The following is a 23,894-nucleotide window of genomic DNA, read 5'->3' as shown; positions in this document are numbered from 1 at the left end:
GATCCCCACAGATAAAGCACATTGGGAAAAGATAGGCGACATAACCCACGTGTCCTTGTGGATTATAAAGAAATCACTTAAGGAAAAATAATCGCCAAGCAAATCCATGTGAGATTCTGGTTATTGGCAGATGTAGTTGTAACAACTTTGCAATTGTCTGACTTTTGAACCAGGTCTATTTGATAATAATTCCAACTTCTGTGATTAGTAATTGTTAGTAAGTAATTGGCTCAAGGATTTGCAATTGCTAATGATTGGGAAAGGATTCTGTGTGATGCTTTCTGCCATCTCAAATAATCCTCGTGGATTTTCCTGTGAAGATGGCTTCATCCACCTGATTGACAGAAGGGCCAGGAGCTGAGACAGATGAAGTCGCTGTGAGACGCAAGCAGTGGAGACAGAACCCATTGGAAGAGGGGGAGTAGGTATGCAAAAATTTTCCCCCAGAAGGGTGAGGATGGTCTCTCACCTTCTACATCCAGGTGCCAGCTTCCATATTTACTTAGCACTGGGATGAAGGAATCTATATTTGCCTAACAGTCCTACAGAAACAGAAATTCAGGAAATAGTGTCTGTAATCCCTAAACCACATCAAGAAATGCAGAGAAGAACATGTTTAATCGCTGGGCTAGACAGAGCAAGGGACCAAAACACCAGAGTTTTATAATCACCAGGAGCAATTCAACTTCCATATTTGTCATTGCTCTGTGAAGTGCTTTCTTGAAGCCATGTGCTCCAAAATATATTTGACCCAATGTTAGAAACCAGAAGATCAGGAATATCACAAATGAAAGAGCTAAATCCAGCAGCTTCAATCTGACTGTGGAATCAGCCTAAGTCACATTTTACTTACTTCATCTAACTACACATTTGTGGTAAGATCTTTAAGATAAATTTAGATTTTTAGCAAAGAGGGTGCAACCATTCTATAAGAATCATAACTCTGTATTCAACCGTGTTAGATCCCATGTGTCTAATTTGTACAGCTGAACGTCCAATAAATAAAACATTCAAAAATATTTTGTAGAAAATTTGCCCTTCACTGTATTGATTTCTATCAAAGCTTTCGAAAAGTTTGCAGGCTTGACCTTTTCTTCTTTAAAGACAAAATACTCTCCAAAAGTGACAACATTAAGTTTTACCATGTAGAAAACCCTTTTGGTAAGGTATGTGTCATCAGGAAATAATGGATGATGGCATCCACCTCAGAAAGCAGAAGGCAGCCTGCTGTCCCAGGCAGCCATCAATGATCCTGTGGCTGGCAAGTGTGCATTTTGTGTCCCTAAAGGGGAGTCATGTGGTCCCATTCCCATGATGACCATGTGGCTCCACTTCCCAGTTCCTGGAAATCGCCGTGTCCCCTGCTGCAATACATGCCCCCAAGTTTTGCCAATTTTTACTGAAATTTTTCCAGGACATTCCTTTGTTAGGAGGGTCATTGGTTTTCAGGCTTAATCATCATTACAACAACCTTAAAAATGCTAAGCAGAAAGGCAGAGTAAAGGTGAGAGACATTGGAATGACTATGGTTTGTGATTGTCAGTTAAGTCGTGTAGAGAGGGAGAAACACCTCACCCCGATTACTATTTATATTGTGGATTATTTGAGCATTAGGGTCAGGACTAAGAAGACGTAAGATAGGAACTAAACTGGGACACAATAATTAAGGGGTGTGAAAAAATTCAATATTCAAGATAAATAATATCTTAATGCAAGTTTTAAAGAATCAAAACTATTGCAAAATATTCATGATGAATAAAATATAAAATTGTAAATAAAGAAAGGCTCAGTATTGCCACTGTTCCCTTTTATAGCCGGCTTCAGTATGGCTTGGGTTAGCATGGCTCTGCAAAACAGGATCATTGGTATGTTCTCTGGGACAAAGTCTTCCCAGTTGGGATTGTCTGGGGTAGAGACACTGTCTACCTCCAGTCATGGCGGAGACAAGAGAGCAGACGAAGGCAAGGAGAAGAAAATGTCTTGAGTACCTGCTCTGTGCCAGATATTATGAAGGACACATTCATATATATGTATATTCATTTATACACACATATTTACATACATACATGTGTATGCATATGTATTACCATATCAGTTATGTTATCATTTTTTAAAATTTCTGATACAGTTGCCTTATAGGCAAATGTTAGTTTATACAAATTTATATGCAATTTCTTTCAAATATCTCATTTGTTCCCCCATCCTAGGCTTCACAGCTCATAGAAATCTTCCTCATTATGTCCCAACCACCATGCTATGACTCACGACGGCAATTCTCAGTCCCGAGACCCTGAGAAGGTGGCGCAGAGTGTAACATGCACGTGCACCCACCCAGCCTGTGCGCAGACCCACAGGAAGCTGGACCCGTGAGGTCCTCAAGCTCAAGGTATTTTCTAGGCAGAAGTACCTGGGAATGTGATTTCCAGAGATCGGAAGATCTAAGGTGAATCTTTGAATGACACAACAAGTATGGGGAGCTTCTTCCAAGCGACAAACTTGAAATTTCTGAATGAGAGGCAATATCACGTCTCCACAGAGCAAGAAAGGAAGGGACTGGACCCAAGGAGGAGGTGGTCATACTGAGGAACCAGCACCCTGGGTCACTTTGCAGGAGCGGGCAGAGAATGAGCCATGAGGAAAGAGGAAGTGAGGTTTTAACACAGGAGGGAACTCTGATTTATGAACAATCAGTGGGATCCAGATGAACAGTTTGCAGGAAGCTTTACTGCACTTGTTCAGTAAAAAGAACAGATTGCCTAGAAATGGGGCAGATGAGCTCTGTATGTCAAAAAAGGTACATAACTGCACGGACATTCCTCAAATCCATGGTGAAGCCCCACTCCTGAGGACTTGCTTAAGATAAAAGGTGAGAGAGAGAGAAACCACATTGTGGTTGAGGAATACAACACACCACACCTACAAAGCAGAAGAAATGAGCAGTGCACATTTGAGGCGCAGACCACAGGAATGACAAAGCAAAGCAGCACGGTTCTGATGGGAGAGTCCAATTTCAAGGAGTCTGCTGGAAGTCTCCTTCTGTGAAAATGCTGTACCTGAGAAGTTCCAAACTCGCTCTGCTGACAAGTTTATCTCCCAGAAAGTAGAGAGAGAATCAAAGGCAACTGGTACTCAGGAATTAATGCTGAGCTCCAGCAACTGGCTGTGGCTTGAAGTGGAAGAGGCAAAAGTCTTGAGGAGAAGCTGCTACGTCGCGGTGGAGTTGACCATGATCTGCGAGGAGAGCCCTGGCAGCACAAGCTGCAATCACGCCAGGGGTAATTCTGAAATTCTCAGAGGAGGACACACCGGTTTAAAGGCTTTCAAAGGGAAATTCTGATATACGACGTGACTACTTCTGAGAGGGAGAGGAGAGGAGAGAGAGGGGCAAAGAGAGAGGACAGCGAGCATACAGAATGGATTCTTTGATCAACTCATATTTCCTAATGATGTGTGCAAAAGATTAAAAGAAGAGTTTGTATGTAAAGAGCAATCATAAAATTAAGATCATGCCCTTTAAGAATTTGACAGGAAAGCTAATACTTAGAATGACCTTTAGCTTTCAAAATTGATAAAGACAAGCATTAGCTTCTCAGCCCATGTTTTAAATCAGAAAAATAAAAATAAGAAAGATCTAGACACATTGCTAGGAATAGAGGTCCTGAAAACAGAAAATTCCCAAACCACTTTCTTCATAGTGACCTGGTGGGGATACGTCCTTCAAATATGTGTTGGAGGAAATTAACCTCTTGAAACTCAATAATAAAAAGACAATCCAATAAAATTAGGCAAAAGGTTATATTGAATCCTTTACATAAGAATATATATATATAAATGGTCATGGAGCATATGGAAAACTGCTTAACCCCGTTTAATCATCAGGGAAAGGCAAATTAACACCACAAAGAGCTACCACTACACCTGTCAGAATGGCTAAAATTAAAAAGATGATAACATCAAATGTTGCTGAGGAGGTGGAGCAAATGAAACTCATGTATGTTGCTGACTAGGATGTAAAAAAGTACAGCCACTTTGTAAAATGTTTGACAGTTTCTTACAAAATTAAACATACAGTTATCCTATGGGTCAGCAATTTTAATCTTAGGCATTTACTCAAGAGAAATGAAAAATGTCCACAAAAGATATGCACAAGAATGTTCATGGCAGTTGTATATAGCAAAAAAACTAGAAACAGTCAAGGTGTTCATCAGCAGGTGAATAGATAAATGTGGAATATCAAACAACGAAATATTACGGAGCAATGAAAAAGAATGAGCTTCTGACCCATGAAATCGATGCATCACAATCATTAGGCTGAGTGAAAGAGACTTCACACAAAGAGTATACAGTGTATGACTCTATGTATATAAAGTTCTAAATCAGGGAAATCTAAATTTAATCAACAGTCAAATAAAAAAAAAAGAAGAGAAGTTGTCCTGGAGAATGTGGGGTAAGGGCTGACTGTTAAAGAATCTGAGCGCACCTCTGAGATTGTGTAATGCTCTGTATCCTTATAGGGTTTTGGTAACACAGGTGTATGCATTTACCAAACTCAGTGAGTAAACACTTAAGATCTGATTTACGCGTTTCATTGTATGTGAATTTTACATCTGAACAAAAACCTATAAATGAAGATTAAACTCTGAGTACTGAATCCTGCAATTTACTGTGAAATGCATCAGTAAAAAGGAATGATGGATGAATGGATGGATAGATATGTGCAAATCAAGCATAGTAAAGTATTACTGGCAGAATATAGGTGGTGGACACATTGGTATCAAAATTTTCCATCTTTGTTGTATATTGGAGATTCTAATAAAATGTTGGGGAGTATTTGTATGAAGGAATGAAGCTAAATATAGACTAGGAGCTTATAAAATTAGTCTGAGGTGCACTAAGCGGGTGCAAAGGTTTCTAGCCTAGATGTATCATATCACATGATCTGAGAATTACAGACGAAGCCACTTGTCAAGATGAAGGAACGGCAGAGATTCAAATATAGTTTTGATTGTCAAATAGAATATGAACGTTTTACCAAAACTGTAGACTACTTAACCTGGCATTTATCCTAAGTTATGATAGTGTATAACTCAATATTGTCTTAATTAGTGTTCATTTGCTAATTCTTGGGAGTTTTATAATTTAGGATACTTTTCCCTGAAAGATACCATTTTCTTTCTATAATGGAATTAGTTTTCATTCATTTATTGATTCAATAATTATGTACTAAATATCTACCATGTGTCAGGCAGTATGGGAACTAAGTGGAGAAGAAGAAAGACACGATCCCTTCCTTCCAGAAGTTATAGTCAAAGGGAAGAGAAGCAGAATACAGGAGCCATGGAAGGCTGCAGCCATGGTGCATTTGGGCTGTAGCATGTGCTGGATGGTCCCTCATGGTATCTTGCTGTGGACATGGTAACATAGGCAGTGGCATGCAGGACCAGCTTGATCCTGAGGTGGAACAATCTCCTTCCTCAAGTGTCTTTTCCAGTCCCATCTCAGCTTCAGGGAGGCACATGTCAGCATTGACCTTCATAAAGTCACAGCCCACAGGCCCATCTTGAGCTAAGGTGCAGGCAACGAGAATCCCAAAGAACCTGCACAGGGTGGAAGGATGAGTCAAGCGTTGCCAAGTAGGAAGCAGTTTTGGGTAAGTCTGTGTCCTGACCTGATGTGCCTGGACTCCTGAGCAGGTTCTAAGGTGACGCTGTGCTCAGAAACATCACAGTGAAACTCAACTTGAGATTTCAGTTCACTCGTAACATGATCCTGAGAACTGGAAAACAGCAACAGAAGCCTTAGATTTGGTCTATGAGGAGCCCAAGATCCAAAAGAAGTGTCAGCTTTTAGCAGCTCCATGATGAGAGCCTTTCTGTTACTGCATTTTTCACGTGTGACTCTCCCACCACCACCATCAATGGACTCCCTTGGGAGTTAGTAAGCATGAAAACAATTCAAAAAATAAGGTTCAGTAAATTTGCAGGTCATTATCATTTTTAATAGTTAATTTTATATATTTCTACAAAATTTTATAAAGTTTATACACAACAGAACATTATAAGTAGTAATGAACACCTTGATTAGAAAATCCAAAAAGACTATTTTTATAGATTTGTGGTGTCTTCATCAGTCAGCAACCAGGAAGGAAGATGCAATGCTCGGTGGGGGAGCAGAGGCCTGACAGCACGTTGTCCTGGATTTGAATTCTTGTCACTTCTCTATGGCTCCTTCATCTTTTTTGAAAATGGAGACAGTGGCAATGCCACACTGTGAGGTTGCAGCCGAGATTAAAAGAGGTGATGTAAGCAAATGCTTAAACAAGTTCGTGTAACACAGGAAATAAACATCGTTGGTCATTGTATTGCTGTGGATTTGAGGCACTTTAATAGAAATGGTGAGTCAACAAATTGATGGTTAAGAAGAAATAGAGAGGTTTATCTCAATGAGTGCAACCAATCTTATATGAAGAGACCTTTCAGCATATGAGGCCTTGAGGTGGAGAAGGAAGTGGCATCTTCATTCTCAGCTTTAGTCTCCAGCCTGTCCCCAGCACCTGTAGGAGTCACTGCCTTAGGTCTTACCACCTAGTGGGGACAGAAGAAGGAATTCTGCCTGCAGGTCTTCTGGATTACATCAATCAAAGTGAGGTGATGAATATATGGCTCATAGTGGATTGGCCACGTTAAGACAAATGTTGAGTATAGCATTTCTATTTTTTAAAATGTCTGATTGTTATATTATCTCTTCTTTGAAAACGAATACTTGCATTTGTTCTCTACACAACAGAAATAATTCTCAAGTTGTTAACTCAAGAAAAATGGGTCATTTTCCATTATTTCAAATGACGCATGTACTTCATTTAATTGTGGCTGTGACCACTTAGAAAGAAAAATTCTCACCCAACTGATGCAAATTTTTGAATTGTTGTTTCATTAAATAGAATCTTTATTCAATTGATAGGCTTTGCCCCAGGCTTAAAAGTGGGGTCCCTCAACTTGTGGCACCACCATTTCTTTTTGAGAATATTCTCAAGATGGCCTAACAAGACACCGGCGCCCTGAGTAGATAGCCCTGTTCCCAGACAGAGGAGTCTGAAGAAGCAGTTTTCAATGGGGCGACACTTTGAAGGGTTGGAGGGGTCCAATCCTAATTTTTTTACCAAGGGAGAATTGGAAATGTCCGGAGACATTTTGGTTGTCCCAAATGGGGAGGGAGAGAAGTTCTATTGGCATGTAGTGGGTAGAATCTAGAGATGCCTCTAAATGTGGGGCAACTATCCACAACCAAGAGTTCTCTGGCCCTAAATGTCAACAGTGCCAAGGCTGAGAAGCCCTGGTTTGAAGAAAGACTGCTCAGGTATTTGAGGGGGTGGCTGGTGATTTCAGAGCAAATCTCTATGTGGATTGTCTTCCCTGCTGTTAACGGAGGGTTGTGAAAGTGGGACAAAGGTGGGATCTCTGTTGCCTTATTTTTCCCCTCCTAGCTCAATGTACATATCTTTCTCTTGACAAAGTGTTTCACAAATTTAGTGAAAATTCCCATTTCCTTTGCTCTGTGGTAGATAAATGCCAGCTCGTACTTTTTAGTGATTAAAATAGCTTTGTAACTGTAATGACAAGGGAAACGCAGTATTCCCATGTTCTGTGTAAAGCGTTTGGTTTTGAAACACGCAGGATGCTTTTGCATGTGAACAGCTACGCGCTCCTCTTCAACATTAGCGCTGGCCCTGGCTCTTTCTTTGCCATCCCTCTGAGTGGTCTTCCTTTTGGACCAACTCAAAGAATTATTTTTTACTCTGGGGTCTTGGCAAAAGCCTTTGCTTTGTTAAATTCTGTGTATTTTGCCCCCCCCCATTCAATTGTGTTGTGATTATTTTCACGTTTATTCCTGCGTATCCTTCAGAATCTGTGTATTTTTTAGAATAATTCCACTATTAATGTTACTTTTGGAAAAAAAGGAGAAGTAGATCCTTAAATGGCAGAGATAAATTAAATATAATGTATAATATATTTTACGCATATACGTACACAAACATCCACACACGACACACACGTATCCTTAAGCCTGTAACTTACAAACTTAAAAACAGGTTTTCTTCCTATTTTGAAGATGCATCACCAGAAGAAATAACTCAGCAGTCTAGCTGGAGTTCAAAGTATTTGAGGAAACGCTTTCAGGGGTCTCAAATCAGTGGCAAGAATTTGTGATGGAACAGTCCAGAGCCGCTGGGGTCAGCTACCAGGAGAAAGACGAACACATAATCTCTGTCAGGGTGAAAGCATAATTTATGTTTTATCAAGAAAGCCAAGAGGAAAGTGATGGAGCCTGTCCTCCACGTGCACTTTGAGGTCCTTTGTCGCCTATGGTTGCTGTGTGAGAATTCATTCAGACTCGCCCCCTTCACCCACGGGCACGAGTCTCGTCCCTCGCAGTGGGAGCTGAGCCTGGGAGAGGCACAGGCTGGCTGCCCTGCTTCAGCTCAGCTCCGCATGTTAAAAGATTCCTTAGAAGCATCAAACATAAGAGCTGGAAGATGCCAGCTCCCCGGGATTATAGATGAGAAATTTGACGTGCAGAGAGATAAAGTGAATTGCCTAAGGACCTACTGCTAGGTAGTGACAGAACTAAGTTTTAAACCAGAATGGTTAGGTTTCAGTCCAGTGTTCTTTTCACCAGAACTGCCAGGGAAGAAAAGATATTTTTCTCTGGTAATTTACAATTTCGGTTGTTATTGCCTCTCTTCCCACTTTTCAGTCTTCAAAAACCAGTCTAAGCCTCACCACACACATGGAGAATTTTCTAACCACTCTGGCGTACGTATCTCTCTTCTCTGAATTCCTGTTAACATCATTTACTTGCTTAGCTGATCACACACATCTATTTTATGTGTCTTCCCAAAGATATCCTTGTGAAAACAGACCATTTCTTAAGTTCTAACTTCACTATAATTTCTAGATGCATCAATGACAAAAAAATATCGATAGTACATAAATAATTCTTATATAAGACGTCCACTTAAAATCTTAATTGACAGCATCCTGAATTTTCGGTTATTCACTGATTTAAAGCAGGAATTTACTATCGAGGTTTGTAACCATAACTTAGGTTTTACTGAAAAATTCTAGTGATAGTTAATAAATCTGTATAGCTCTTTCTAATTCATGTACCAATGTTTTACCCTCTCCCAACTCTTCTTCAGAATAGCCCTTTCTCTCTTAAGAAGATCTCCTTTTTCATAGTAAATTCTATTTCTTGTTGATATTTTGTGTCATTTTGTACACGTAATGAACTTTCCTTTTCAAAAGAGAGGTATTATTATAGAAATTTAATACTGGCAAGACACTAAACTTTTTCTGCATTCATTATATATATAAATACAAGATTTTTATGAGGTTGCTTTGTTTATTTTGAGAAAATATCTCCTAGGTTTAAATTTATTCTTAATGAATCTACCACTGAAATGATTCCATGCGTCCACGGGTGCCTAATGGAACACTGTGCAGCCTTGAATCACATAACAACTCCATTGACTCAGTTATAAAAACCCTACATAGATTTGAGGCCCAAATGGCAACAATTGGAATGAATTTGAGTCAAATAAAGATTTTAGAATTAAGCACAGAGACTATTAATATCTTGGCTTTATAGATTGATAAATGAAGTAAGCAATATTTTTATAAAGACTACTAGAAAATAACTGTGCATTCCTGCTAACAAAGGCAAAGAGAGCAAGGATCCACTCAGAAAAATCTTTACAAAATTTAAGATGTAGTATTAATAAAGCATTGAAAATAAAATTAGCATCATTACTGTACGTGCTTGACTCTAAAACATCATTAATTCATTTTATTGATTGAACACCAATGTTTCAGGATGAATAAAAATTGCTGCTATATTAGATACATACACAGATAAAGCACAGTCTGAACTCAGAACCATTACAATGTGTTAAACAAACCAACAAACGAAAGATTGGAAATGTCGCGTACAAAGGACACAGGAAGTCGTGTACAAACATATTTTGCTGAATGCTCTTGGCACACTTACATATATGGATTTATATAAAAGTAACATTGACTGTGTAGACAGAGAATATGCTTGAGTGAGAGGACAGGCCCATTAGGGAGAGAGATAAAGCTGCTACATCATGAGAGTGACAACGAAGCCTGTTTTATAAAAACTATCTCAATTTATTTCTCCCCAAACCCTTTGAGACACTGAGACACGGAAGCGCCCAAGATTACACAATTCATAAGGGGTGGGGGGTTTGAACGCTAGCTCCTTGTTCAGAGAGCCCCATCGTGACTCCATATCCATGAAGAAGCTAAGAACCTATGTTATTTTGTGTTTTTTCCCTTTTTTGCCAATTTATCTGAAGACATCAACAATTTGATAAATACAGAATATGACTATATTTGTCATTGTACCTTTGTAAGTGTTAGTATTGGAGTTTATTTTTCCATTTTTGCTTTTAATCTGTATGCAAGCCTTTCATTTTCACAGAAGTGACACACCACAAGTATACAGGCAGTTATTAGAACTGAAACTTCTGAGCTGGAAACCTGGTCTATGTGGACCACATAGTTTAACAGGAGTCCATCTCCATTAGAGCAGGTGAGAGACCCTCCAGAAAACAATGGGCACAACTGGATCCTTGGCCCCACTGCTGCAGCTGTGCAATTGGAGGCACCATCTCACGGTGTGGTAGGAGACGTGTCATCCCTGTCATATGTGGGCTGGTCCTTCCACCGTTTAGTTTAGCCACAAATATCCCTTAAAGACATTTGAAATATACATAAAATGTCAGCATATATGATTTCATGGATCGGATTATTGAGGGCGGAACACACAGAAAATCTTGGAAGTCTGAGTGACTCTCTTGGAATATTTATACTGATTAAACACACCAGATAACTTAAAAATTCTTTCTCTATTTCATATTTTTATATGCAACCTGATTTCTTGAGATGCATAAAAGTCTACCTATTGAGACAATGATTTTGTGAGTCGAAAAGTATATTCAATGATAAACATTTGCAGTAGCTTAGTCAATAGTCTGTTGAAAGTTAAAAGATGAATGGTATTTTTTAGAAAGAATTGGCTTCAACTTAGGAATGTAACTTTGTCAAATAAGCAGTTAATATGATTATTTGACAAAGTTTTGGGGAAATCATATGCAATTTTATATGGTGCAGTTCTCTTGTACCAGACAGGACAACATGTACTTTAATGAGAAAAGAAGAGCTTTGGCATGGAAACCAATTTAAAAGAAAGGAAAGCTTTCAAGACCCAAAATGTTTAGTCTAGATGCTAATGTTTAGGCTCTGCAGTGCCCAAGAAAATGTGACTCCTCCAAGTCAATAAATCTTGGTAATGGCCTTCCACCAGTCAACAGGGCACACAATGTAAGAATTTTTTTTAATTTATGGGGAAGAACAATTGTCCTTTTAAATTTGCACACAATGGCATGGCAAGGATGCCAACATGATGAAGAGGGAAATCCACTGTGGTGCAGGCATGTGTGGGTTCAGGCGCTCCTTGCCCATGGATCACGGGGAACAGGTCCCCAGTGGGCCACCAATGAGAGGGAGAGAGCAGCCTATTTTGCTAAGCAGCTCAGTGCCACGGTCACATCTCCTTTCCTCCATCTCCCTCGTTCCATGACCCTGGAATATGTGTCTCACTGGTTCCTAGGGAAGAGAAATCAATTCTCAGAGAGGGATGGAATGTCAGAAGTCATCAACTCCTCTCGAGACTGTCATTTGCTTGTTCTGTAATGAACACGTCTACAAAAGACTGTTTATAAATACAGCCTCAGGTAATACACTGATCCAAAACATTTCCTTTTCTGAAACAAAGTTTGATACATGGGCTTCACACTGCTATTTGTGTTTTCTTTTCAACAAAGTAAATAAGGATGTGTTCTAATCTTTAATCAGACTTGTCTTTTCCTCTACCTTGAGATAAAGACTTCAATGTTAAATTCACACCAAAAGGCAGCCATATTCTAGAGGTGAAGGAAATGGTAAGCTCTGAGTGAGTTAATGATTCAATAGATACTTATCAAATGCCAACTGTGAGCCACATATGGGGCTGCTGCCCATAACCAATTCCTTCTCTCCAGCTGGCACCTGAAGGCAATTATGACACAACATGGTAAACCCAATGATACAGACATGGCTTTGGAGAAACCCAACAGGGGCACGTTGGGGGCATGAACTCTGGAGACAAATGCATGACATCGAACTGAGGCTCTGCCACCTGTTATCCATGTGACTCTTGCCAAGTAACTTAGTCTCTTATCTTCAGTTTTCTTATCTATATATTGGGCATAAGAATAGAGCATTTGTGGGCCTTCACCGGGAGGAGGGCACATGCATGTAGGCCTTCCTAACACAGCTCCTGCATCAGATATTTATCAACCTCCTGATCTGGGTGAAGAAGGGGAGGAAGGGAAAGGATGATTCCTAAAGAAGCTGAAGACTGAGCTGTGTCCTAAAAGGTAAGCAGGAGTGAGTTTGTGCAGGCCTGGGGTGAAGGGCAGGAACGGGCGTGAAGAGATGTTCTAGTAAACTTTGGGATGACGGGACATTGGTGGTCCATTGTGGCAGGCACAACATGAGGAGTGGGCACGGCAGCTGAGGCAGAGGAGTGGGCAAGAGCTATCTGAAGGCCTTACCTGCCCCATCCACATGGGCTCTCCCACTATGGCCTGGAGCTCCAAATGCTGACAGACAAGACAGTCCCCTTTGTAACATCAGTAACTTCAAGTCGTTTAAGGTGATAGTTTTACTTCTGGGGTCTGTTAAATGAGAACAAAGGCTGACAGTAAACGACCACTATGAACCCAATAATACTTTAAATTAGCTTGTTAATTAACTAGTTACCAAAGCATCTCCACATAATATTCATGCTGCATCATTTATGAAGGGTGAAAGTTGCCCCCTGGGCTGTGTGTCTGTTAGAATAACGTGAAGTTTCCCAACGGGGCCTGCTTGGAGATAGGGAAGTGAGGAAGGATTTTAAGCAGAGGTGCAGGACATGGCAGGGCTCCTGTTTTAGATGGATTGCTCTGGCTGCTGTGTGAGCAAATCTGAAGATAGAGAACTTGAGTTAGGAGCCAACTGGGAGGCCATTCGGCAATCCAGCTGAGGGTCGAGGAATGCCTGCAGAACGTCACGATGGCAGTGCTTGCAGGGTAGAAGTATGCAGAAAATGTTTAGGAGTGAGACTTGATATCTTCAGCCTCACCATGTCACCCTCCTACCTGAAATCTTCAACGTACACAGGTTGTTTAGAGAACAGTATCCCCACTCCTGGGCGTGGCAGGCATCCACTCAGATGCCATCGCCTTGGGAAGATATTCCAGGGTCCACAACTACCAGTCACTCCTCCCCCAGCCCGAGTCCCTCTCATTTTCCTTCTGGCCCCTTTTCTGGATCTGGGATACTATATCCATGGAACTTGTTGGCATTGTTATTCTTCTGTCTTACCCACTTCAGTGCCCCACCAGAAGGCGGGTTTGTCTGTCTCATTCACAGCACTTATGAGTTAAATTGTGTCCCCCCAGAAAATTCATAAGTTGAGTCCCTAAGCCCCAGCACCTCAGATGGTGACTGGGTTTGGAGACAGGGTCTCCACAGAGGTAATTAAGGTAAAATGAGGTCATTGGGCGGGTCCTGATCTCATAGGCCTGGTCTCTTTGTAAGAAGAAGAGATGACGACACAGACACACAGGGAGAAGACCACGTGAGGACACAGGAGAACACAGTCGTCTGCAATCCAAGGAGGGAGGCCTCCAGAGAAAGCAACCCTGTTGACAACTTGATCTTGGACGTGCAGCCTCCAGGACTATGAGCAAATAGGTTCTGTTGTTTAAGCTGCCCATCTGAGGTGGTTTGTTATGGCTGCCCCAGCAAACTCATACAGCTGCCTGTTGGAAGTTCCTAGAGTGGTGGCCAGTAGATTCTGAGTAAGCACTTATTGGATGAATGAATGGACGAATGCAGACCCACATACCAGGTCCCAGCAACTCTCCTGTCCTCACCTGCCTTCTGTGCTCCTCCTCAAATTCATCAGATTCTCGAGTGTCTGTTTTTCCTTCATTTGCCTTCTTTGAACCATCTAAGTCAGCTAGCAACACTACTCTCTGTCTTAGGCAGGCTTAGACCCCACGATTGAAGTGAAGCCATTGCCTGACAAGGTGCTCCTGGAGGGACAGTGAGGGACCAGGGGATGGGAGGGAAGGAGCCAGCCAGGTGTGCTTCCAGGTGGAGTCCCGGCCCAGCTGGGCCCTCAGAGAGCCCTGGAGGCGAAGTGCACCTCGGAAGCAGAGTTTTGGGGGTCGGCAGCAGGCAGCCATTGCGCACAGGCAGCTGGCAGAGCCGGGGCCTGGAAACTCCCAAATGCCTGTCACTTCTGGTTTTCTGGGTGGATGGGGCCCCTCTGATGAAGTTGGCAGGTGCTATCCATTAGCAGAAAGGCACACAGAGGCCAGAGGATGAGCAGCACGGAGCTAGTGAAAGAGTCCCTGGGGATCCGGACAGGCCGTCCTGTGTGTCCACTGGAGTCCTGTCCTCCCAGAGCCCTCCCCCATCCCCAGAGGGGGCTGGACAGCCTGCTCTCTGCTCCAGGGCCAACAGCACATGCCTGGGCTTTAAACAAATCCTCCTGAGACATGTGGGTGTCTCCTTCACTGGAGAGCAGATTCCCCGAGGTAGGGTCCATACATGGTTTATTCCACTGTTCCCAGCACACACACCATGCCTGGAGCATGGCAGTCCAATGGCAAATATTTAATTGAACTGAACAAACTCTGATTGTTGATTGATTGACACTGTCATCTTGCCTGTCTATTGCAATCCAGGGATTTCCCACCACCCTATGCATCACTTCATTTCCTATAACTTCTTGGTACATACACAATTAGAGAGTCCCGTAGCAAATGTCATCAGGAATATTCCAGAAACATAGGCAAAACTTGGCTTATATTCATAAGGAAACTTGAGAGAGTAAAAAAGATGATGGAGGAAAAAGCATCGCTTAATACCTTTAATATAAACAAAAATTTTGGAATGCTTGCTTATAGAATAAACTTGTAATTATCATAACTCACTACTGTGGAGTCAACATCTCAGCTTAACAAAGATCTGAAATCTACGACTATAGAGAACAGCTTGAAATGTATGGAAAGTAATCCAGAGTCTGATTCCTATGAAATGACAGAGCTTTTTCATTTTTGTTTTGTTTTGTCATATTGACTCCACGAGGTAGAAATGGGACACACACTAGGAGACTCTAAATCTATATCTGCTCCATGGTAAAGGAACTCAAGAAAAAACCTCCCTTGGGTTATAGCATAGTTATTACGCCCATCTACCGTGAAAGTGGCCAAGATTGGTCCACGTTCCAACTGAGCGTTCTGAATTGCAAAAAGGAAAACTTTAAAGTGAGACATCTTAAGAAGCTAATAAAACAAATTTTAATGAGGGGCTTATGTGCTTTTATAAAAAGTGACACAGCTGTCAAATGCACACACACATGTACACACAAATATATACTTTTCTATGTCCTTTCTCACTTTTTACTAGTCAATTTTAATGCATCTCATTTCCAGATATCTCAAACTTACATCTATTTTCTACCACTTACACTTCATTCCTTTTCTTCCTCAGAGTCAACACTATCTTTCAAAATCACTTCCAATTGGCTACATGAAGAACATCTGAAATGTCTCAGGAGGTTTCTGCTTAAATTAAGTTTTATCCTATACATCGTGAAAAGATGGTGGCAGTGTCTCAAGTGTATTGGGCACGCAAAATTGGGGGCTATTGTGATGTTTGTGTTAAAAATATTGAAGGGTGCACACAATGCACATAAGCTGGAGTACAGAAAGCAAACAGACAGAAAATGCCTATTATTGCTAAACTCAAAGAAAGGAACCGCATTTAATGACCTCCAAGTAATCAAAGAGGAAATTATTTTAAATACTTAAATGCCACTACTTACTTGTTAAAATAGGAATCTATACATATACACACATATAAATTATTGATCAAGCTACAGATTCTGATTCACCTCTATTTTGCTGGTTTTAGTGTAAATTGTGACAACCCTTGGCTGATACTTCATCCTCACTCACCCCTTTCCAGCAGCCCCCCAATTCCTTTGGCAGAATGGCCTTCCTTAATGTTGAATAGTGTTAATGGATGAATAATTGTGAGTGCTTGTCTCACTGTGGTGGGCGAAGGAGCTGGGTTTCTCTCCCCCTCCTTCTCCAAAAGCATGTCAGCAAAATCTGGTCTCCTGCCCGCTTGTTGAAACACTATCAGGAGAGGCCAATGCAGAGTTAATGGTTAGAGATTATGTGCTGGGGGAGTAGCAACAGACTGGGCTCGTTCTCTAGTGAGACGTCTGCTTCTCTGTCTTCTGGAGCATCCTGTGTGTCCTCTCAGCCCCCAGCCCCCAGCATCCATCCCATAAATGTCCTCTGCTTAAATCACCCAGGGCAAATTTTTGTTGCTTTCAGTCAAGAAATCCAGCCAATAGATGTAGCTGAAAAGCTGTAAAAACATTGTCACTTCGAAATGACATATTCCTGGAAATTTTCTGTAAATAAGTTATTTCTTTGTCTTAAAACATGTCTCTCCTCCCTCTCTCTCTCCTCCTCCTCTTCCTCACCTCCTCCTCCAGGATCTCCCTTCTCACCAAGTCGTGGAAACCAGGAACTGCATGGCCCATTAGCGATCTTACGACAGGCATTTACCTCATTAGAATTAGTAAGCACATTCAGAACCTTTATTTTCCAGGATAAAAGGATGGGTGTGTGCAGGCAGCTCTCCTCTGAGGACTTTTGGTCCACCCGTCGTTCACTTTTTCCCATATTACTTTGTGTACTATCCTTGCAGTCCAGTCATTTCTGCTTTTAGCCAGAACTCTCTCCGACCAGGTGACAAACCCATCATTCTCTGTTCTCACACATCAGGACTGTGGTTACAAGTTACAGAAACACACTCTAGTTTAGCTTAAGAGAAAAGCGATCGTGGGGAGCACATTTACAATCTCTAATAACTAGGAAATCCAAGGCTGGAATGGCCTTGGGTGGCAGCTTCATGTCAGCGTCCCAACAGTATCGTCTGGACCTCATCCTCTCCCTGTGCCACGCCCAGCTGTGCCCTCCATGCCTGCGCCCTCAGGCAGCAACTCTGCTCATGGCTCTGCTAAGAGACTCCAAGGGTCCGGCTTTGGGCAGCTGCACTGTCGCCATCTCGGAGGAAAAGCATTATGAGCGGGAGAGGAAACTGCAATAACGAAGACAGTCAACTCAAAGTGGGCAGTTAACACTTTACACAGTGGATAGGAGGAATTTATTTTCTTTTTCTTCTTAAATTTTATTTAAGTATTGTAAAATAATTTCACTTTGTTAAAAAAAATTCAGTTCGTATTTGACAGTTTACACCAGTGAATTGTGGACATACTTCCTTCTGTTGTTTGTGTACGGTTTTGGTCCAATTTTGTGAAAATATTCTAGACCAGAGCAATATTAGAAGCAGTGAGCTTGTTTCTTGTGTTGTGTTTTGTTTTGTCTATGTGAAGACAAAGAATCCTGGGTTGTACTACAACCAAGTATTTTTTTTTTTTCAATCCTTAGGATTTCAAGATTCTCGAGAAAAAGTTATCTTTTCATTAAATAACACATTTTCCCCTGCAGAAAGAAAAAATAAAGTGGCATCCTGAAACAGTTTGGACTGTGTACTTATTCTTTCTGCCCCTACGGGGACAAAGACTCTTTTCAACAGGGAATCACTGTTGTGCGATGCTTCAAGGCCCTCCGGCCTGGCCGTGGTCCTCTAAATGATGCCATAAGTCTGGATGGGCCCGTTTGTGCCGGCAACTGGCATCGGATTGATGGGAATCCAAACGGGGGAGTGCCGGGACCCAGCGGGAAGGTCTGAGTGCGGCCACCGCACCGCTGTGATTCTGAGCAGGGCTCAGGGTCCAGGCACAGGCGAGCTCACAATGCAATGCTAACAGGTGTGACCTGTATGGCCTCAGATTTTGAAAAATGTCAGAAGTCTGTGTACAAGCAGTGAACTTCTCCTAATATCACGGATTTCTGCAGCCTAACAAGTCCCAGTGGCAGGGAGAGAAGACCAGAGGCTGCAGCCGGAGCATCGGCTCGGCAGAGGGTCCCCCAGAGAGCGCCAGCCCAGCTGTGCCACCTTTCTGCAGTGAGGGCTGAGGTCAAGCTTGTAATTACCATCTGCCCCTTTGAAAGGAACTGCAGTTTTGTGGTGAATGTTGTTATTGAGCTGAAAAAAACAGAAAACCTAGGCGCTTACTTAATTGGAAGTACTATATTTCATGCACTTCTGATGGTTATGCTAAAACATTTGTGTAGAGCTCCAAGAACTGGCTCCCTGTTGGGTGCTGTGGGTCTGCAGATGCTCGGGGATAAGTTTCTAGGCAAGCACTCATTCCTCAGTGGGTGTGTCTTTCTATGTTTTGTGAGGCACAACCATGCCAGACCCAATAGGTTTAACAGGATAAATATTGTTACAGCTTAGTGAGTCCTTCATAATAGAAGGAACGCAATCTGCAAAGGTATTTTGGAAGAGCAAAGAAATGCTTTTTCTACCTAAACTAATAACTCAGACACAATGATGCCAACATGCCATAAGCAAAATAATCGCACTCATTCTGCTGACAGAGGGGCCGCCTTGCTTTCTTGCATTGAATTGGAGATGCTCAGCATCCGAGAAATCCCTTCTGTGCTCTGGTCAACCCTGAGAAGGGGCTGTAGGAGATGGACGCCCCAGGCAGGGGCTCCTGATTCCTGGGGAACCTCCTACGGGCGCTGCACTGCTGCACCCTACCAGGCTCTCATTTCTACTGCAGAGATTCCTTCCCTAACTCAAAGACTTTTACTCCATAAATCAATATCTCAATCCTCTCTGTCCAATTTCCAAGGTAAAAGGAAGTAGGAAAAAGGGCAGGGGATTTATTTATGCTTGGTATCCAGCATTGGATGTCTAGTGATGTCCAATGTTCTTTGAGAATTCTTTCCTTGTCACTAGAGTCAAGAAAATGTTCATCCTTTTGTCTCCTATGGCAAAAACTTGTATGGATCTTTATCATAATAGTCAATACTTTGCAGTATAATTGTGTGTATATGTCTGTCTTTCTAAGAAGCTAATTGGCTGCCAGAGAGCAGAGATTATGTTTTGTTTGGCTACATATAAAATTAAACCTCAGAAAATTCCTAAAATATGAGAGGTCAATATATATTTGTAGGATGTTGGGCCATTAATTTTCTTATTCCACCAAATTAAGTTGATGCCTAATAACCACAATACATTTAAACATTATTATTTCTGAACAATTACACACCATTTTCTTTCTATAAATTACTCATCTCCAAATGTATTGGACACGAATGTCCTCTCAAGGTCTCTGGATGAAAAAGCAAAGTTCCAGACACATCTTCTCTTGACACCATGACCAGTTTGCCATCAGTGTTCCGTGGCTATTTTTGGTAGGCAGCAAAAGATTTTGAATTCAAGGCAATTAAACCTATTCAACTGTTTTCTTAGCTTTAACAAGTAAGAAATCACCTCCCATGGTTAATACAAACATATTATGGATTATTAAAGTCAATGGGTCAACAGTCGTTTTAAACATTACTCTTCCAGTCAGGGTGGGTCTGGCGCTCCTGGTCAGACATCCTTGTCCATCTTCTCCCTTGTGCACACCTGCCAGAGTCTCTGGACTCTGTACCATGAGACAGAAGATCTTGGCCGTGGTGTGTGCACAGGTTCATTTTTTTTGAGGAAGATTAGCCCTGAGCTAACATCTGCCACCAAACCTCCTCTTTTTCCCGAGGAAGACTGGCCCTGAGCTATCATCCTTGCCCATCCTCCTCTACTTTATATGTGGGACGCCTACCACAGCATGGCTTGCCAAGCTGTGCCATGTCCGCACCAGGGATCCAAACCGGTGAACCCTGGGCCACCAAAGAGGAACGTGCTCACTTAAGTGCTGCACCACCAGGCCAACCCCCACCCCCACACCCCACAGGTTCATTTTAATTAGATCTGTAAATTGATTTCCAAAGTGGCTGTTTTTCTAAGCCTTTCTCCTTCCTTCTTCCTCTCCCCGTCCCATTCCCCTCCTCCTCCCCCTCCTCCTTTTCTTCTTCCCTCTTTTTCCTTCTTCTTTACCCTGTTAAGCCCACCTTTTATATACTGTTTTGTAAAGCAGCATTCAAAATGCATGGCAGGTTTGTTTCAGATTTTTAACCACCACCAAATGATAAGTACATTGCTTTAAAGTTTCCTCTGGGCCAATGACAGCACTGGGTCACTGAGAGTCACTCTCTCATTTAATAGTTGTTACTCTCCTCTAAGGTGGGTACCATTGTTATACCCACTTTTCAGAAGAAGACTGAGAACGGAGAGGTTAAATAACATGCTCAGGGACACACTGCACTGAGGTGGTAGAGCTCTGCACAGCACATTCCACCTGGGTGATTCTGAAATTGGTTCTAAGCAAAGGAATCTCTTCTTTCTTGTTATTGGCCAAGTTAGCCTATTCTGTGCTGTTCAAGGAGCATCAGGTGACAGACAACAGGCATGGATGACAGGAAGGTATGGCAGGGCATAATGCATGAAAAATTAAGGGAATTTCTTTCCCGAACTTTTGAACACTTATCAATTCCATAGGGGAGAGGTCACTGCCAGCTAACATCCTACGAGTATCTTTGATAGGACAGAAGCAAACATGTTTCACACCAATTATGCCAATTGTGAGCCTTATTGCTAAAGAGGACAATTCTACGCTCCCTTTCATGATGAAGTTTGATGATCTTGAGCCTTCCACTTCTGCCCATGTTAGAGGCTTTTGCACATTTTGAGGCCATGTGACTTTAGAAATAGAGAAAAGGTCCCCAGAAATAATAGATTTAGGTCACCATTGAAATGGGTGTGTAACAAGCCAACCAGCATCAGTGCATGAGAAGGAGGCATGCACTTCATTTCTATAGGTTGGAGGCTGCTTCTGTGATCTGGCATCTCGTGGTCAGGCATCGACTTTTACCTGTTAGGAGATATGTCTTTCTTGCCCTGTCTAGGATGCTGGACTGGATATATGAAGCTTTCCACAATAAGGAATATTCAATTTGAGTAATATCATGAGTAAAGTTTAGTTGAAAAGTTTATATAATGTCAAAATTTTTCTAAATTTAACTCCATTGAAAACATTTGCCAGTGCTTCATATTTTTCACAGTTCATTCTTCTGGCTCCATAATTAATAGTATTTGTGTGTGCTTGTGTGCATGTGTGTGTGATGTGAAGATTTAGATATCCTTAACTGGGTCCAAATTGCATAAAATCTTAATTCTAAGTCTTCTGTGTATAACTACTTTTCCTTATTTCAAGCCTCTTAACCTAGTGACTCGTATTTCCTAAACTTTGGATTTGAGACCTGGTAAAAGAAATCTATTTCATTTTAAGCGGTTGTTTTGGAAGATTTCTACTTAGATCCTCTTACCAGACTCAATTTGGACAAACGCTTCTTTTCTATTTCTTTCTACGCCAAAGGCTTCTCCCTTTGTAGGTTGCTTTCAGTTTTTTAATTACCTTCATGTGCATTATTTCATTCTCTTTCTTATTCAGAGAATATTTTAAAGTACAGAAAACGGTTGAAATGATGATATAACAAGTAGGCTTGTTCTCCCCACTCAAAATTAATGACCTTGTATCATGTATTTTTCTGAGTCTTTCAAGAAAAAAAAAGAGGCCTTAAAAGATAGAAACTAAGAAACAACAGTTCCTCACTTTTTACAAAGAGGGATGGGAGGAGGAACTGGAGGAGAGTGGTGAGAATTAAAGGATGGAAGGAAACTGCCCTGTTGATAGACTGGTAGGGACTACTAAATTCTCTTGTGTCTTTTAGTCTTAATTTGGGCATTATCATTCTTATTTAACTTTTAAACCAGGCCGCTGGCAGCCTGGGCCAATGGGAGTCACAGCGGTGGTGGTGGCTTTGGGGCAGAGCTCAGTCTTCTGCTCCTGGCCCAGTCTCCAGCCCTCTCTCCTGCCAAAGACCACAAAGATCACAAGTCGGCAATTCCGAAAAGAATTACCCCAAACATTTAACTCTGGTTTTTCTTGCCCTCACTTTATCCCCCAGCAGTCAGTTGCCTTAATGGCATGCAAACACATGAATGTGCCAGAGCGATCAGGTGGCCTTGTTTCCCGGGATGCCTTTGGACCAGCATCTGGGAAAGAACAGTCGAGTACACAGGGAAAATTACTCCTGAAAATCTGGAAGTTGGTGGAAGCACTTAGTGACATCCGTGGGTGTCAGGGCGGGGAAGCAGCCCTCAGCTGAGAGCTGTGACGTCCTGTTCTCCACAACGTGATGCTCATTTTCCCACTGAGCTTAAAAAAGAAAAGGAATGAAGAGAAAAGTGCATAACCTGCTTGGAAAGACAGCTCCTCCTGCTGAAAATGTGTTGCAGACCCGGTCAGTCAGGTTGATTTAACTGGAGGGCAGGTTATTGTTGACAGCAAAAGAGGGTGACAGATTTGTAAATCAGAGACCAGGTTAAAATGCTCTCGTCTCCTCCGCGGGCTGACTTTGGGAGAGCCTCAGAGCAGAGATCACAATGGCCCCACGAAGGGCAAGGCAGGAAACAGGAGGGTGTCTCGGACAGGACAGATCTGCTTTGAATAGTGGGCACCACTTAGCCGTGTCCCCTTACGGGGTCTAAATTGCAAACATCCGTCTCCCACCTCTCAGAGGGCCCACACTTACTCTAAGTAAAAGGAAAAAAAGAGAAAGATGACTGCAGACAGAAAATGCATTGCTAAATCCTCCAAAACCCCTGGATTCTCCGAGAAAGCTCCCCAAGGGGAAGCTGCTCAGGAGGGTGTCCAGTGTACCAGGCTCTCATTTGCATGTGGCACGCTGACCTTTTATCTGGGTGATTACTGACTTCTGTGGTTCATCTAAACACTGAAAATGTTAGGACTGACGATTTTCTCCATTTCCTTAAAAATCCCAGTGAGTAATTGAAATCGGCCCTACTGTTTTTTAACTTTCTGTGGGGAGCGAGGCCCAGCGGCCCATCTGTTGTGGAAATTTTTGAAAGACACAGAAGGTACGTTATTCTTAGCCAAAAGGATTTCTCTTGGTTTTTGAAATTGTTCTCAGTCTTTCATCCTTCCTTCCCTTGGCCTCCCCAGTCCCCATGTTGTGACCATATGCCCACGATACTCACATAACGTGTTTTCTCTCTGCTTTACATCTGGGCCAATGAAACCCTTCAGCAACTCATCAGTTCCTTCCTAATGAGAGTCCTTCCTCCTTCATATAACGAAATAAAAGTGAGATTGGTAGGCGGCTGCTTCAATTATCCCACTGTCAGTATCTACATGGAAATAGATGGGGAGATCACCTAGGTATTACAGGCATAAACATCTCTGTTGTTTTGAGGAATTTGGCCAACCCCAACCAACCCGAGACTAGCCATCTTTGAAGATTGGCCTTTACATCCACAGTTCTCCGTAATAATTATGAGATTGCCTATGAGATGACTCCCCAGTCTGCCTGAAAGTGTCTCTTCTTTCATTCATCAACTTCATTGTCTATCTTTTAAATTTCATTCTGAATTTTGTTAAGGCTTTTTACGTGTGATAAGTTCATTCGATGACATGTATAATATTTTGCAGATTCTTATAATAAGTTTTCTAGAACCAAAATATTTCAGAAAGCTTTCGTATATGTAAAATAATACAAATTACAGTTATTTTTGTATTTAGGTTTTATTTTTCTTTTTTTTTGATGAGGAAGATTGGCCCTGATCTAACATCTGTTGCTAATCCTCCTCTTT

The sequence above is a fragment of the Equus asinus genome, chromosome 10 (assembly GCF_041296235.1).
Source record: "Equus asinus isolate D_3611 breed Donkey chromosome 10, EquAss-T2T_v2, whole genome shotgun sequence".
Classification (NCBI taxonomy): Eukaryota; Metazoa; Chordata; class Mammalia; order Perissodactyla; family Equidae; genus Equus; species Equus asinus.
The sequence above is the reverse complement of the archived record's forward strand: the minus strand, read 5'-3'. Positions refer to the sequence as shown.